Raw genomic sequence first — 17,322 nt, 5'->3', positions numbered from 1 at the left:
AATAACCGGTAAAGTAGAACATGGGCCAAGAAACTCATACCTCAGATGTGGAGGCAATTGGTTTAACTCCAAAGTGGGAGGCTCCTCGATTGAGGTATTTGTTGGAGGAGTATTCCGGTTCTCAAGATCTAAGGATAATTTTCGGGGTTCGTAGGTGTACGACCCAATTCCTTGCAATGTATTTACACATTCCACATAGCCTTCCTTCTCATCATCATCATGAATAAGGAATACGGCTTCCAAAGTATCATCAACATTCATCATGGAACTAGCATCATCAACAATCACTTCGGTCACTAAGTCCATAAATGAACAAACTTCATTGTTATTCGGTTACCTTATAGATTTGCACACATGGAAAACCACCTTTTCATCGCTCACCCGGAAGGTGAGCTCATCGGCTTCCATATCAATAAGAGCCTTCCCCGTAGCAAGGAAAGGTCTACCCAAGATAAAAGGTACCTCATAGTCCACTTCGCAATCAAGAATCACAAAGTCCATCGGAAGGATGAACTTATCAACACGAACCAACACATCATCAATAATACCCAATGGTCTCTTCATAGTACGATCCGCCATTTGTAGCCTCATAGATGTGGGTCTTGGTTGACCAATTCCCAAAGTTCTAAACACCGAGTAGGCCATCAAGTTGATACTCGGCCCTAGATCACATAGAGCTTTGGCAAAGTAGGCACTCCCAATAGTGCAAGAGATTGTGAAAGCGCCAGGATCTTCCAATTTTGGAGCCATTGAGTGCACAATAGCACTCACTTGATGCGTCATGTTGATAGTCTCACAATTCATTGATCTTTTCTTTGTCACCAAATCCTTAATGAACTTTGCATAGCCGGATATTTGTTCCAACGCCTCAACCAATGGCACATTAATGGATAAGATCTTCATCATGTCAATAAACTTCTTGAATTGGTTCTCGCTATTTTGCTTAGCGAACCTTTGAGGGTATGGAGGAGGAGGCCTTGGCATTGGTGCCTTGGCCTTTGGCATTACCGGTTCCGGTATGTCAATCATGTGTTCCCTAGACGGGTTTACTTTTTCTTGGGTCTCCTCCACATTTTCATCAATCTCAATTCTCACTTCCTCATTAGCTAAACCACATTGCTTGGAATTTAATCTTCTTGAATCACTAAATCATCATCCATAACTCTTCTTTGGTTTGGGGTTGTTGTCTCCCCACCTTTTCCACTCCGTGTGGTTATGGTCATGGCATGCCCCGTGTTGTTCCCACCGTTCGGGTTCACCATTGTGTCACTAGGTAGTGCCCCATTAAGAAGAGTGTTTAAAGCTTGCGATATTTTCCCTAATTGAACCTCCAAATTTCAGATTGAAGTATTGTGAGAGGCTAGTTGAGCATCGGAGTCGACATTTTTCTCCATCATATATTTAACATATTTTCAATCCATCCCATCTCATTATTGAAAAAGCTATAACCATGGGACGGATAAAGAGGCAGGTTGCTTGGTTGTTGATATATCGGGGGCCCTTGGTTATTATTCTAACCCCCTTGGTTGTTGCTTCCAAAGTATCCTTGATTGTTGCCACCCCAATTGCCTTAGTTGCCTTGATTATTGTTATTGTTCCAATTATCTTGATTGTTGTTACCACCACTTCAATTGCCTTGGTGGTTTTGATTATTTCAATTTCCTTGGTTTCCTTGAGAACGTCATTGTTGTTGACTCGGGCCTTGAGAATTGTTTATTTGCCCTTGATAGTTGTTCACATATTGCACTTCTTCCTCTTGCTCATTGTATGATTCGTCTTGGTCAAACCCGTTATCATCTTGCACAAAATATTCCACATGGTTTTGTACTTGTTGACCATTTTGCCTTCTATTGTTCACAATCATACCCACACCTTCCATTGCATTCACTTGCTTAGGACTTTGAACTTGTTGAAGTTGAGCTTTGGCTAATTGATTCATTGTGGTCATCAACTCAGCAATTGCTTGCCCATAATCATGCAATTCCTTATGTAGGTGAATCACATTTGGATCACCTTGAGGAACATTAGCTCTACTTTGCCATGCCGATGAAGTATCCGCTATTTCATCCAAGATTTCACAAGCTTCGGTATATGGCGTTGTCATGAAATTTCCACTGGAAAGTTGGTTGACCACACATTGGTTGGCAGTGTTGATCCCTCGGTAGAAGGTTTGTTGAATCATAGCCTCAATTATATCATTATTTGAGCACTCTTTTACCATGGTACGGTACCTCTCCCAAATCTCGTGCAAAGGCTCATTGGGTTCTTGCTTTAATGCTAGAATCTCATTTCGAAGAGTAGCCATATACCCGGGAGAAAAGAACTTGGCAATGAATTCTTCTGCCAATTCATCCCATGTATGGATGGAATGGTTTGGCAATATTTCTAACCAATCCAAGGCCTTTTCCACGTAGAGAGAAGGTAAATAGCCTCAACCTTAGAGCATCTTCAGAGACGTTGGTCTGTTTACTCCCCCAACAAGTATCCACAAACTCTTTTAGGTGCTTGTATGCATTTTGACTCGGAGCCCCGGTGAAAAATCCTCGTTGCTCTAGCAATGTAAGCATCACGTTTGTGATTTGGAAGTTTTCCGCCCTAATGCGGGGCGGGACTATTGTACTTGCATATTCTTCCTTCGATAACACCTGGTGTGGAGCCGCTCTTGGTAGAGATGGGGGAGGGACGGGAATATTATCATAAGGCAGTCGGCCTCGCCTATTTACTTGAGGTTCAAGAGGAACCTTATCACCTTGGTCATCGTCCACTCCACCCCTACCCCCACCCCCACCCCCCAAAGGAAAATTTCTGAGAGGATCATTGTTGAGAGCCATTTTTCTACCTATAAATCAATTCACAAAAAGTTAGTAACCTCCAATGAAAAGAAGACATGTCACACACAAAACCAAATATATAGCTAAATTCGTTTTTAGCTCCCCGACAACGGCGCCAAAAATTGATGTCGCCCAAATTCACACCACTTATTGGGATTGTGAAGCGGTCGATGCAATTATAATTACCCAACGTGAGTCGGGGTCGATTCCACAAAGAGCTTATATTGGATTAGGTATATATCTAGACTAGGTGTATGACGTGCCCAAATTGCACTTCCACATAATTGGTTGTTTCTTCCTACTTCTAAACAGTATACAATTGTTTGTTAATGAAAAGCTAAGGAATGATATTTTTGGTATTGTTGTTTTTCAAGTTGATAAAAGACCTAGGGTCGTGATTTCCACCTAGGTGGTTACCTAACGGATTGTGGACTTTAGGGCAGGTTTGATTGATCGGGGTGTAATATAGCAATCACATGCAATTACCCGCTTTATACCTCTCGATATTTTGAGTGATTTTTTTTAATTTGGCTTTCTCAAGTATAAATGTGTAATTCACAAAACTAATGATAGATGCTCATGTCTGGTCTTACTATCTCTAGATTTGACCCTTTAATTGGAGCTATCAATTTTTTGAGTTTACCTCAATTCCTTGTTAGCCAAGTTTTCCTAGACCTAGTCTCTCTTTCTCAAGTAGAGACTAGGTCAATTAGGCCTGAATCAATGTTTGCAATCATTAATTCTTAAATTCAAGCAAAACTAGGCTAAATATCATACATCCAATCACAAACAAGGCCCAAATGTGTCACGACTCCAAATTTCCTCCGTAGGATGTCGTGATGGCACCTAGTCTTTAAGACTAGGTAAGCCTATCAATGCGGAAAAATAATAAATATCTGAAATAAATAAACTACAATTCAAACAATTTCAACTCCCAAAACCCGGTAGAAATAAGTCACAAGCTTCTAAGAATTTATTCTTAATGTCTCTATATGTCAAGGTCTAATTAAAATATAAGGAAGCAACATAAAATGATAGAAGGGGACTCCGGAGTCTGCGCATGTAACTCACTGACGTCTAGGCTGGTAAAAATATACCTGGATCTGCACAAAAAGATGTGCAAAAGCGTAGTATGAGTATACCACAGCGGTACCCAATAAGTGCCAAACCTAACCTCGGTAGAGTAGTGACGAGGTCAGGTGAGGCCCTATTAGAATATAATAATGGCATGGTAAAATATTTATCAATGTAGTAAAATAAAATGAAATTGAAAATGAATCAAATAGTATGTCACATTTAATGACACCAAATAATTGCAAATAATATCTCGTGGAATCAAAGCAGAATTTCCTTCAACTTTATGAAAATCACAACAATTAATCGAAAGCAACTATGGCCATAAATCAACATCAACAAGGGCACTACCGAGGTGCCGCCTCGTAGTCCCAAGTTATAAATAATTTCACAATATCTCATTTTCTTATATCACCGCGGGAGTCTTCACAATTTATTTAAAGAAAATATTTTTTCCGAAATAGCATCCCGCGTTTTAGCCACCCTTATCACATCGCATGACTTCAAGTAATCACCCCTACTAGCCATGCGTATCAAGCCACCCTTATCTCACCGCATGCGTTTGAACACCCAGACCTTATACCACCGCATGCATATCAATATCACAATATATCACAATTTGCACCTCAAGTGCTCAAATAATTTAACTTGCCAAAATAATTTAACAATTGTATTTTTTCACAATAAAGAGCTCACGGGTCATGCCAAAATAAATCATCAATAATATTTTTCTACAATAAAGAGATCACGGCTCATGTCAAAATAATTCAACAATAATATTTTTTCACAATAAAGAGCTTATGGCTCATGTCAAAATAATTTAACAATAATATTTTTCCACAATAAAGAGCTCACTGCTCCATCACAACGAGTACGAAAATCTTACAAAAATATTCAGGAGTAAATAATTCAGGAAAATAATATTTCAAAATCTTTAATATGTTGCTTCAATATCAAGTTTAAAAATGTCAAATACTTCATATTAATAATATTTAATTTAAATAAAATCAACCTTCAAATAATGCATAGAATAAAAGAAATCAAGTTCCAACTAAACAAAAAAACAATAATTAGCCGGAAAAGGTCAAACAAATTTAAAACATAAACATTAAATCAATAATGAAGAATATAACAAAATAAAATAATTTAATTAATGCATAACAGTGATCTACACAATTTAAAATATAATCATTCGCATTTAGCACGTGTACACACTCGTCACCTCGTGTACACCACTTTCCACACATTACAATTATCAATCCAAAAGGGAAGGGGAATTTCCCCCACATAAGGTTAGACAAGTCACTTACCTCGACTTGATCCAATTTAACCAAGTATTATGCTTTTTTCTAGATTTTCCGACTCCGATCGACTCATATCTAGTCATAATTAATTCGATACAGTCAACATAAATTATAGTAATCAATTTCATAAGAAAATATTACATTTTCAATAAAATCCAAAATTAGTTCAAAATTTGCTCGTGGGGCCCACATCTCGGAATCCGGTAAAACTTATAAAATCTGACAACCCATTCAATTACGAGTCCACCCATACCAATTTTACCAAAATCCGATAACAACTCGACCTCCAAATCTTAAATTTTCGTGTTTGGAAGATTTTGTAGAAATCTTGATTTTTCTTCCATAAATTCACGGATTCATGATGTAAATGAGTATGGAATCATGAAATATAATCAATATAGGATAAGGAACACTTACCCCAATGTTTTCCCATAAAAATCGCCCAAGAATCGTGCTCCAAATATCCAAAACGAAATGAATGAAATGACCATTTTTGGTCTTTAAGTTTCTGTCACTCCGTCACTAAAAGTCCATTTTCCGTCACTAAAAGTCCATTTTTCGTCACTAAAAGTCCACCAGAAACTGTTCTACTAACCTTCCTTCAATCGATCATAACTTTATGTACAAATGTCCAAATGATGAATGGTGTAACTTTCTGGAAACTAAAATCACACGACTACAACTTTCATGTTTTGAACATTTTTTGATTCCTTATGAATTTCGAGATATAAGCTTCCAAAGTCGGCTTCACATATCAGAAATTTCTGGCGAAATTTCTGGCAAAACTGCTCTACTAACCTTCATTCAATCCATCATAACTTTCTGTACAAATGTCTAAATGATGAATAGTTTAACTTTCTGGAAACGCGAATCAAAGGGATACAACTTTTATGTTTTGAAAATTTTCTGATTCCTTACAGATTGCATGATATAAGCTTCCAAAGTTGGCTCCACGCACCAAATATTTCTGGCGAAATTTCTGCAACAGAAATTTCTAGCAGCCTTCTTTGTCCGAAATCCATTCCGTTTACCTTCCAACATCCACCCGAGACCCTCGAGACCTTAACCAATTATACCAATATGTCCCAAAATACAATACGAACTTAGTCGAGGCTTCAAACCACATCAAACAACATCAAAACAATGAATCACACCTCAAATCAAAATCTATGAACTTTGAACTTTTAAAATTCTATATCTTGTGTCGAAACACATCAAATCAATTCGGAATGACTTCAAATTTTGCATACAAGTCATAAATGACATAACAGACCTATTCCAATTTCCAGAATCGGATTTCGATCTCGATATCAAAAAGTCAACCCCCGGGTCAAACTTCCCAAAAATTCAACTTTTGGCATTTCAAGCCTAATTCCACTATGGACTTCCAAATATAATTCTGACCATGCTCCTAAGTCCAAAATCACCATGCGGGGCTATTGGAATCATCAAAATTCTATTTCGGGGTCGTTTGCACATAATTTGACATCCGGTCACTATTTGAACTTTAAACTTTTAATTTTTCATCAAAATTCTATATCTCGGGCTAGGGACCTCAGAATTTGATTTCGGGCATACGCCTATGTCCCAATTACGATACAGACTTATCAAAACTATCAAAATACTTATCCGAGTCCGTTTGCTCAAAATGTTGACCAAAGTCAACTCAGTTGAGTTTTAAAGCTCTAATTCACATTTTAATTCATTTTTCACCTGAACACTTTCCGGAAAATTTTACGGACTACGCACACAAGTCGAGAAATGATAAATAGTTCTTTTCGAGGTCTTAAAATACAAAATTAATTATTAAATTTAAAGATTACATTTTGGGTCGTCACAAAATGAAACACTCATTAGGCACCCACACTAGGGTTGGGTTACAACCCTAACTAAAAATTTAGCTACTCATAGGAAAAATTGAAGAAACTAAAGAAGAAACTAAGATTAAACTCATAATAGATGATTAAGGGAAGAAAATCTAATGTTAAAATGATAAACTCTTACAAAGTTACCCAAAACAGTAAGGAAAAACCGGCTATCTACTTTCAGGTGTTCAAAGTTGACCAAAATTTGACAAAAAAGATCTATTTATACCCAACTGAAATTATCGGACAAAATTACCCATGCGGAGGTTGTGTGGTTCGCACAATTTTATGTGCGGTCCGCACTTTGAAGATGGCTTGACGGGATGGACTTTTACGACCGCTCAATTCTGGGGTGCGGCCGCACTTCTTCAGATTTTGCGGATCGCACATTTCTGAGTGCGGCCACACTCTTGGACTTGAGCTGGACATAGGAGATTTATGCAGACCGCACATTTATGAGTGTGGCCGCACTTTTGCATTTTGCGGCCACACAATAATAGTGCGGTCCGCAATTCTGCAGGGACCCAAAACACCATCTCACTTAACCTTGTCTTCTGCAGCCGCACAATAATTGTGCGGTCCGCACTTTGCTCTTTGTGTGCGGTCCACACTTTGCTCTTTGTGTGCGGTCCGCACTTTGCTCTTTTTTGCTTTGTTTTGGTCCTTGTCTAATTTTACTCCTTATTGAGTTGATTTTCATCTTTTTGCCTCATTTCCTAATATTCCTGCAAGAAAGCACATTTCATTAGTTCTCGGAAATATCTTTAAGCATTTTTTAGCTAAAACGAAAGTAAAAGAATGCAAATAAGTGGTAAAAATCCCTACTTATCAACTCTCCCAAACTTAAGCTTTTGCTTGCCCTCAACAATTAAGGTAATTCCCTCCTCCACAAGGATATAGCTATTTCAGCTGGCCTAAGTTGAATCAAACACACATCAATAATACCCATTGGTCTCTTCATATTACGATCCGCCATTTGTGGCCTCATAGATGTGGGTCTTGATTGCCCAATTCCCAAAGTTTTGAACATCGAGTAGGGCATCAAGTTGATACTCGCCCCTAGATCACATAGAGCTTTGGAAAATTCAGCTCTCCCAATAGTGTAAGGGATTGTGAAAGCGCCAGGATCTTCCAATTTCGGAGCCATTGAGTGCATAATAGCACACACTTAATGCGTCATCTTGATAGTCTCATAATTCATTGATCTTTTCTTTGTCACCAAATCCTTCATGAACTTTGCATAGTCGAACATTTGTTCCAACGCCTCAACCAATGGCACATTATTGGATAAGCTCTTCATCATGTCAATAAACTTCTTGAATTTGTTCTCGTTATTTTGCTTGGTGAGCCTTTAAGGGTATGAAGGAGGAGGCCTTGGCGTTGGTGCCTTGGCATTTGGTATTACCGGTTCCGGTATTTCAATCACGTGTTCCCTAGACGAGTTTACTTCTTCTTGGGTCTCCTCCATATGTTCATCAATCTAAATTCTCACTTCCTCATTAACTTGAAGCACATTGCTTGAAATTTCATCTTCTTGAATCACTACATCATCATCCACAACTCTTCTTTGGTTTAAGGTTGTTGCCTCCCCACCTTTTCCACTACATGTGGTTACAGTCATGGCATGTCCCGTGTTGTTCCGACCGCACGGGTTCACCACCATGTCACCAGGTAGTGCCCCCTTAGGACGAGTGTTTAAAGCTTGCGAGATTTGCCCTAATTGAACCTCCAAATTTCGGATTGAAGTGTTGTGAGAGGCTAGTTGAGCATCGGAGTTAGTCTTTTTCTCCAGCATATATTTGAACATATTTTCAATCCATCCCATCTCATTATTGAAAAAGCTATAACCATGGGACGGATAAAGAGGTGGGTTGCTTGGTTGTTGATACATCGGGGGCCTTTGAAATCCCGACCCCCGATTCCCTTGGTTATTATTCCAACCCCCTTGGTTGTTGCGTCTAAAGTATCCTTGATTGTTTCCACCCCAATTGCCTTGGTTGCCTTGATTATTCCAATTGCCTTGATTATTGTTATTGTTCCAATTACCTTGATTGTTGTTACCACCACTCCAATTGCCTTGGTGGGTTTGATTGTTCCAATTTCTTTGGTTTCCTCGAGAACTCCATTGTTGTTGACTCGGGCCTTGAGAATTGTTTCTTTGCCCTTGATAATTGTTTACATATTGCACTTCTTCCTCTTGCTCATTGTATGATTCGTCTTGGTCAAACCCACTATCATCTTGCACAAAGAGTTTCATACGGTTTTGTACTTGTTGACCTTTTTGCCTTCTTTTCTTCATCATCATACTCACACCTTCCATTGCATTCACTTGCTTAGGACCTTGAACTTGTTGAAGTTGAGTTTTGGCTAATTGATTCATTGTGGTCGTCAACTCAGCAATTTCTTGCTCATGATCATGCAATTTCTTGTGTAGGTGAATCACATTTGGATTACCTTGAGGAACATTAGATCTACTTTGCCATGCTGATGAAGTATCCGCTATTTTATCCAAGATTTTACAAGCTTCAGCATATGGCGTTGTCATGAAATTCCCATCGGCAAGTTGGTTGACCACGTATTGATTGGAAGTGTTGATCCCCAGTAGAAGGTTTGTTGAATCATAGCCTCAGTCATAACATTATTCAGGCACTCTTTTACCATGGTACGGTACCTCTCCCAAATCTCGTGCAAAGGCTCATTGGATTCTTGCTTGAATGCTAGAATCCCATCCCGAATAGTAGCCATATGCCCGGGAGAAAAGAACTTGGCATTGAATTTTTCCGCCAATTCATCCCATGTATGGACGAAATGGGTTGGCAATCTTTCTAACAAATCCAAGGCCTTTCCACGTAGAGAAAATGGAAATAGCCTCAACCTTAAAGCATCCTCGGAGATGTTGGTCTGTTTACTCCCCCAGCTAGTATCCACAAACCCTTTTAGGTGCTTGTATGCATTTTGACTCGGAGCCCCGGTGAAGAATCCTCATTGCTCTAGCAATGTAAGCATGGCATTGATGATTTGGAAGTTACCTGCCCTAATGCGAGGCGTGACTATTGCACTTGCATATCCTTCGTTCGGCAACACCCGGTGTGCAGCCGCTCTTGGTGGAGGTGGGGGAGGGACAAGAATATTATCATGAGGCGGTCGACCTCGTCTATTTATTTGAGGTTCAAGAGTAACCACATCACCTTGGTCATCGTCCATTTCCTCCCCAAAAGGCAAATTTCTGAGAGGATCATTGTTGAGAGCCATTTTTGTACCTATAATCAATTCACAAAAAAGTTAGTAATCCGGAAGGAAAAGAAGACAAGTCACACACAAAACCAAATATATAGCTAAATTCGTTTTTAGCTCCCCAGCGACGACGCCAAAAATTGATGTCTCCCAAATTCACACCACTGATTGGGGTTGTGAAGCGGTCGATGCAATTATAATTACCCACGTGAGTCGGGTCGTTTCCACAGAGAGCTTATATTGGATTAGGTATATATCTAGACTAGGTGTATGATTTGCCCAAATTGCACTTCCAAATAATTGGTTGTTTCTTCCTACTTCTAAAAAGTATACTATTGTTTGTAAATGAAAAGCTAAGGAATGATATTTTTGGTATTATTGTTTTTCAAGTTGATAAAAGATCTAGGGGCGTGACTTCCACCTAAGTGGTTACCTAACGGATTGTGGGATTTAGGGCATGTTTGATTGATCAGGGTGTAATATGGCAATCACACGCGATTACCTACTCTATACCTCTCGGTAGTTTAAGTGGTTTTTCCCAATTTGGATTTCTCAAGTCCAATGGGTAATTCACAAAACTAATGATAGATGCTCAAGTCAGGTCTTACTATCTCTAGATTTGACCTTTTAATTGGGGCTATCAATTTTTTGAGTTCACCTCAATTCCTTGTTAGCCAAGTTTTCCTAGACTTAGTCTCTCTTTCTCAAGTATAGACTAGGCCAATTAGACCTGAATCAATGTTTGCAACCATTAATTCTTAAATTCAAACAAAAGATAGGCTAAATATCATACACCCAATCACAAACAAACCCCAAATTTAACATCCATTAGGCATCCACACTAGGGGTGGGTCACAACCCTAGCTAAGAATTTAGCTACTCATAGGCAAAATTGAAGAAACTAAAGAAAAAACTAAGATTAAGCTCATAATAGATGGTTAAAGGAAGAAAATCTAATGTTAAAATGATAAACTATTACAAAGTTACCCAAAACAGTAAGGAAAAAATGGCTATCTACTTTCAGGTGTTCAAACTTGACCTAAATTTGACAAAAAGATCTATTTATACCCAACTGAAATTATCGGAAAAAATTGCCCAATGCGGAGGTTGTGCGGCCGCACAATTTTGTGTGTGGTCTGCACTTTGAAGCTAGCTTGACAGGATGGACTTTTGCGGCCGTACTTCTTCAGATTTTGCGGACCGCACATTTTTGAGTGCGGCCGCACTCTTGGACTTGAGCTGGACATCAGAGATTTCTGCGGACCGCACCTTTATGATTGCGGCCGCACTTTTACATTCTGCGGCCACACAATAATAATGTGGTTCACACTTCTTTATGGACCCAAAACACCATCTCTCTGAACCTCGTCTTTTGCGGCCGCACAATAATTGTGCGGTCTGCACTTTGCGAAGGGAATTTGTTAGTGGTTCTTCATAGTTTGCGGCCGCACACAGTATTGTGCGGTCCGCATTTTTCTCTTTTTGCTTTGTCTTGGTCCTTGCCCAATTTTACTCCTTCTTGAGTTGATTTTCATCTTTTTGGCTCATTTCTCAATATTCCTTCAATAAAGCACATTTCATTAGTTTTCGGGAATACCTTTAAGCATTTTTGAGCTAAAACGAAAGTAAAAGAGTGCAAATAAATGGTAAAAATCCCTACTTATCATAGAGCTCTCAATTACTTTTGTACTACCACATATTCACCAATATTCATATAGTGAATATCTCTTTCAAGGAGATAGTTATACCATTATGGTCATGGTCAAAATTATTATAGGTAAGATATGTTGCTTCCATTACTTATGCCGTGTAATAATCACATTACCATAATAGGTACGAGATCTGGGATAATCACAATAGGTATGTGATCAATAACCATTAATGCCGTAATAATGAAATTATTTTCTTATTTCATCTCAAACTTCCTTCTAGAGGTGAGTGTGGTATATTCACTATCATTAGCACGTTCATATTCTTCAAAAAAATAAATATGTATTCACAAATCACATATTGTCACATTCACATAATAAATGGACCATAATCATCTATATATGTGTTTTACAAAATCTCATTTCAAATCAATGACAATTATTACTTTCACTGAGTGAAGGATTATTTTGAGAACCCTTATTGTTCTCATTACCACAATGATGACGATTATAATTTCGTCTATTGTCACGTCCACACATTGATACCTTTATGGAAATAATTTTGTATTTTTCAGACTTATCACATACTGCTATCACATTCTATTAAGAGAATGAGAATGAAGCAAATTCAATGGGACGAATTTTCACTTCTTGTTCCCTTTCACTGAGTGAAGGATTATTTTGAGAACCCTTATTGTTCTCATTACCACAATGATGACGATTATAATTTCGTCTATTGTCACGCCCACACATTGATACCTTTATGGAAATAATTTTGTATTTTTCAGACTTATCACATACTGCTATCACATTCTATTAAGAGAATGAGAATGAAGCAAATTCAATGGGACGGATTTTCACTTCTTGTTCCCACAATCATACATGAATTTGATCATGGTAAGACATAGAAATTTTACCACTTTGGATGATTATAATTTCTTCCAAACTCTACTAGAGTTATAAGCAAAATTTATTATCTTTGCTTGTATTTAAAATCAAATGATAGGATTTCAAGAATTTAAAAGAGAAAAATAAGGCAAAATACTTACCTTAAGTCCAAAATTAATTCCTGAAGGAAGTTCATGGAACAATTGACAATCATTATACTAAATATTATGTACATGTTGAGCACCATGCACGTATTCCAAAGTCTGATGACCGAACCAGATTTCTAGTATAGGAATATCAATGTATTCACCCAAGGGTCTCACGCAAATTCCTATATCTTCTCTCCACGAGGGTTTAATTTATCAAACGCTAGACAACTAATTAAGTACATCTACAAATTAAACAACCGCCCTCTACTCAATTGGTTTGAGTCTCGTACTGATTATGTGTTATAAAACAATAAAAGAAGAAAAATATTGCAGAGATAAGTAGGGAGAGATAATTCTTATTGATTTATGATGATTTACAATGGAATATAACCCCTCTATTTATAGAAAAAAAGTGACTTAGCTACCAGGTAACAAACCCTAAAATCTCTCTAAAATATAGACATTCATCTTAAATACAATTCTATTTATAACACATAGAAAATATTACTATACTATTATGTACATAGCTTATGTGTTATTTTTCACCTATTTCTATATAAAAGACCGTACTCCTTCCGGTCCACTTCAATTGATTTTATGGCCTTATTTTATGGTTCACAATATTTGATTTTTCAGATATTTTTTCAAAGTTGTTATTTGAGTAAAGACTCTCGGAATATTTATTATATTTTCAATGAATAAATTAAAGAGATCATGAAAGTTAGTATGGTCAATTTTTATTGTTAATTATTGTCAAGGATGTGTTCTTTAATATGTGTGAAAATAACTAAAAATTATATTAAAGTGGATCGAAGATATTGTATAACTAAAAGGCAAAATAGCCCCACTTAACGTTGCATCCATTATTCAACTCGGTAAATGAGCTTACACGTTTCCCATTTGAACACCTAAAGATGATAAAAGTACAAAAATAAGTACCTCAGATTGAGTGTATGCCTCAATCGCTTTGACATAATTGACACATCACATTGTTCACCTATTATTGTTTGACACATATAATTTGTGGGTCTCAATCTTTATTTGACCATTTTATCAAAAGATTGGGGAAAAAATTTATGTTTTTTCTTCTTCGGGTGGCCACCAATACCTTCCACCATGAACACATGCTTCCTCCACTGTAACTCCCTTTTCCCAAATCAATTTAAAAAATTAGTAAAAAATCATTAATAGGATTGACCGAAGGCATTGCATAAGTATTCCCATCAACTCCCACCATTCTTCTTCAGTTTTATCATCGTCGATGTCACTATTTCGGTTAGTATCTCGTCAAAATGTTTTACAAAGTGTTGCCAACTCTTTGGTTCCTTCTCATTTAGCAAAAAACTTAATTTTTTTTTGTTATATTCCTTTCAGAGATTAATCCCAAATCCCTTGAAATTGTATTAGCCCATGTATGAAGTTTTGTCGGCATCAACAAGCTCGCCGGAGTAGTTTGTGGGCTTGAGCAAATTTTAAACCATCTCTACCCATCAAAAAAGAAAAACAAAATCCCTAGGATGGCTATTCCGACCAACCCCTTATATTTCTTTCCTCAATTTCGAATTTGCTAGCATCCTTATTCCGCTCATCTGTTCCGACGATCTATTTGTATCTTATAGCAAAAGTGTGCTATATATACTGATGGTTGAGAGTGGTGTTTGAGGTGACAGTGATAAAAGTGATGATGATGATGATGATTTTGAAGGTGGTTTTCCAGGAAGAGGTAGGGGGGAGAGGAATAATTCGGAGAAAAGGAATTGGAGAAGATGAAGAAATGGGGGTGGGGATGGCGGCGGAAGAAAGAGAGCCGGGGAGAGAAAGGGATGTGGGATGGGCCCAAAGTATCTGGAAAGGAGTTTTTTTTCTTTTTTTGTTATTTTTATTTTTTGCTTTTTCTTTCTTTATTTATTATTTATAATCTTAGTAATTTTTTCTTTCATATTCATTGTATACACATGTTTTAGTGGCGTGATTAACACCCATTTTTGCCACATTAGTTATATTGTTGTCACATAAGCATGATCAATGGTCAAAGATATTTAAAATTATGTAAATGTATGAGTCAAGGTATTTAAATAGAAACACGTAACTTTATTTATCGAATTGAAAAATGGATGCAAATTTAAGTAGCCCAGGCTATTTTGCCTAACTAAAATAACACTCGAAATGAATTACACAATACGAGATAAAAAAGATTCCACTGAACCAAACTTAGGATTTGATCATCTCATGTTCTCCTACTTATTTAGACCAAAATACCCTTTCATTTCGACATGTACGAGACTAAACTTATCCCAATAGCAAGCAGTAAATAAGCACTCAACAGAGGGCAAAAGTAAAAACGTTGCTGCTTTACAAGACTGATTTCGAGACAAACAATAAGCAGACACAAAAGCTCTGAGCTCGAGTGTGTTGTTCTGAGGCTGTAACCTGTGAGTGATGATATTTCTTCTCTTATTTTTGTGAGAATCAAATTGCATTTTCTTGTCTTATTTTCAGATCTGAGACTCAATTTTACTCTTAATTGCTTGTATTTTATTGTTATTGTTAAAAGGGTGTCTTTGGTATATGATGAAAAATATTTTGCATGATGAAATCAGTAATTGGTTACTAATTTATCCTCTAAGAAGAAGAAAGCTGGGAACTTTTTAGGTGAAAACCAAGGATTTTGCAGAAAAAACTGTTTGTGCTACTGATTTTCTGTAGCTACTAAACCAACAGCCCTTGTTCATGAAATACTCATAAACAGAAGCTATGAACTATAGACTCACTGTGTGTGTGTGTGTGGAGACTCTTTAGCTGAAAGGCCTGTGTAAGTCTTGATTTAAGAAACTAGTGTGTGTGTGGAGACTTTTTAGCTTGTGTAAGTCTTGATTTAAGAAACTAGTGCATGTGTGGAGTTTTTTTTTAGCTGAAAGGCTTGTGTAAGTCTTGATTAAGAAATGTGTGTGTGTGGAGATTTTTTTAGCTGAATGGCTTGTGTAAGTCTTGATTTATGAAACTAGTGTGTGTGTGTCTGTGTAGATTTTTTAGCCGAAATGCCTGAGTAAGTCTTGATTTATGAAACTACTGTGTGTGTGTTTATTTTTTCCTGATTTTGAGTAATTTTGCAAAAGAGGCAGTGATGATAATGGGGCTTTCATTATGATTTTTAGAGAAAATGGAATTGGGTATTATAGTTACAGACTTGTATGTTGGGAAACCTAAATATGTCTAAAAAATGGCATAAAAAATGTGGTATCTGCCTTAAAATTTGGATCTTTATATATACCCACATAGTTTTTGTTGCTATGGTATCTTCTGTTTTTCTTCTTGCTGCTGATGTGCTGTTTTATGAACCTAACAGCAAGAAATTACTGTAAAAAATGGCATAGAAATGTGGTATATGCGTTGAAAATTGGATATTTTTAATTTACCCATGTTGTATTTGCTGCTGCCGCATCTTCTGCTTCTTTTTTTTTTGCTGCTGTTGTGCTGTTTTATGAACCAAACAGCAAGAAATCATTGTCAAAAATGTGGTATATGCGCTAAAAAATGAATTTTTTTAATATACCCTTGTTGTTTTTGTTGCTATTGTATCTTCTGTTTCTCCTCTTGCTGCTGTTGTGCTGTTTTATTAACCAAACATCAAGAAATCTTTATAAAAATGGCATAAAAATGCAGTATATGCGTTAAAAAATGGATCTTATTTTTGTATGAAACATGGTGAATTATGGTGGCTGTGAAGGTAAAGATTTTCTAGAGCAATTTGAGTTAGGCATTGAGATGATAAGAGCTGTATCTTGGCGGGGTAACCCGAAGAGGTTGCAGCCATGGCAGTTTCTGATAAAACCCAATGCCCAATTAAATTGAAATCTGAGCCTCCTTATGTACATGATGCGACATGGGGAAACTACATAAATTACCCCCAAACTTGTCCCGAAAAGTCATTTACTTACTTAACTTCGTGAGAAAAATCTCAAAATTGTCCCTTATCGAGACGGTGATGATCTTTCGATCTATCATCCTTAGCTAGTCATTGAGCATAGAGAGTACCCGACCCGAATCTTGGCGGGGCAATGCCACGGATGCTTGTAATTTTATTGCATGCAACTCGAGGTATTTGCAGCCATGGCGGGGCTGGACTTTCTTTGCCTAAGCATAAATACAGATCTAAGCCTCAATTCTCTCCCATAATCTTACTTTTGGTTTACTTGACGTGGAGGAAACTGTTTCAGTCAATCTAAGGCTGCTGGATTCAGAGAGTTTTGGGAGTTCTTTGAGTGGTTTCCCCTCTGGCATTCTGAGCAGCCAATGATCACTCAAAATTTTCCCTTTCTTGAACGACT

General features: G+C 37.3%; 1 long non-coding RNA gene across 1 annotated transcript in view; it reads right to left on the bottom strand.

Moving 5' to 3' along the window:
- Positions 1–15,291: 15,291 nt before the first annotated feature.
- LOC138893253 (uncharacterized) overlaps positions 15,292–17,322 on the bottom strand; it is a 99,373-nt gene continuing 97,342 nt past the window's right edge. Inside the window, exons 2-3 of the long non-coding RNA XR_011408282.1 lie at positions 16,697–16,855; positions 15,292–15,424 (exon numbers count right to left, since the gene is read on the bottom strand). This is a non-coding gene — a long non-coding RNA (uncharacterized lncRNA). The remainder of the gene's footprint in view (positions 15,425–16,696; positions 16,856–17,322) is intronic.

This window comes from Nicotiana tomentosiformis, chromosome 6 (genome assembly GCF_000390325.3).
Source record: "Nicotiana tomentosiformis chromosome 6, ASM39032v3, whole genome shotgun sequence".
NCBI classification, from domain to species: Eukaryota; Viridiplantae; Streptophyta; class Magnoliopsida; order Solanales; family Solanaceae; genus Nicotiana; species Nicotiana tomentosiformis.
Note: the sequence above shows the minus strand (reverse complement) of the source record. Positions and strands in the feature narration are given on the sequence as shown.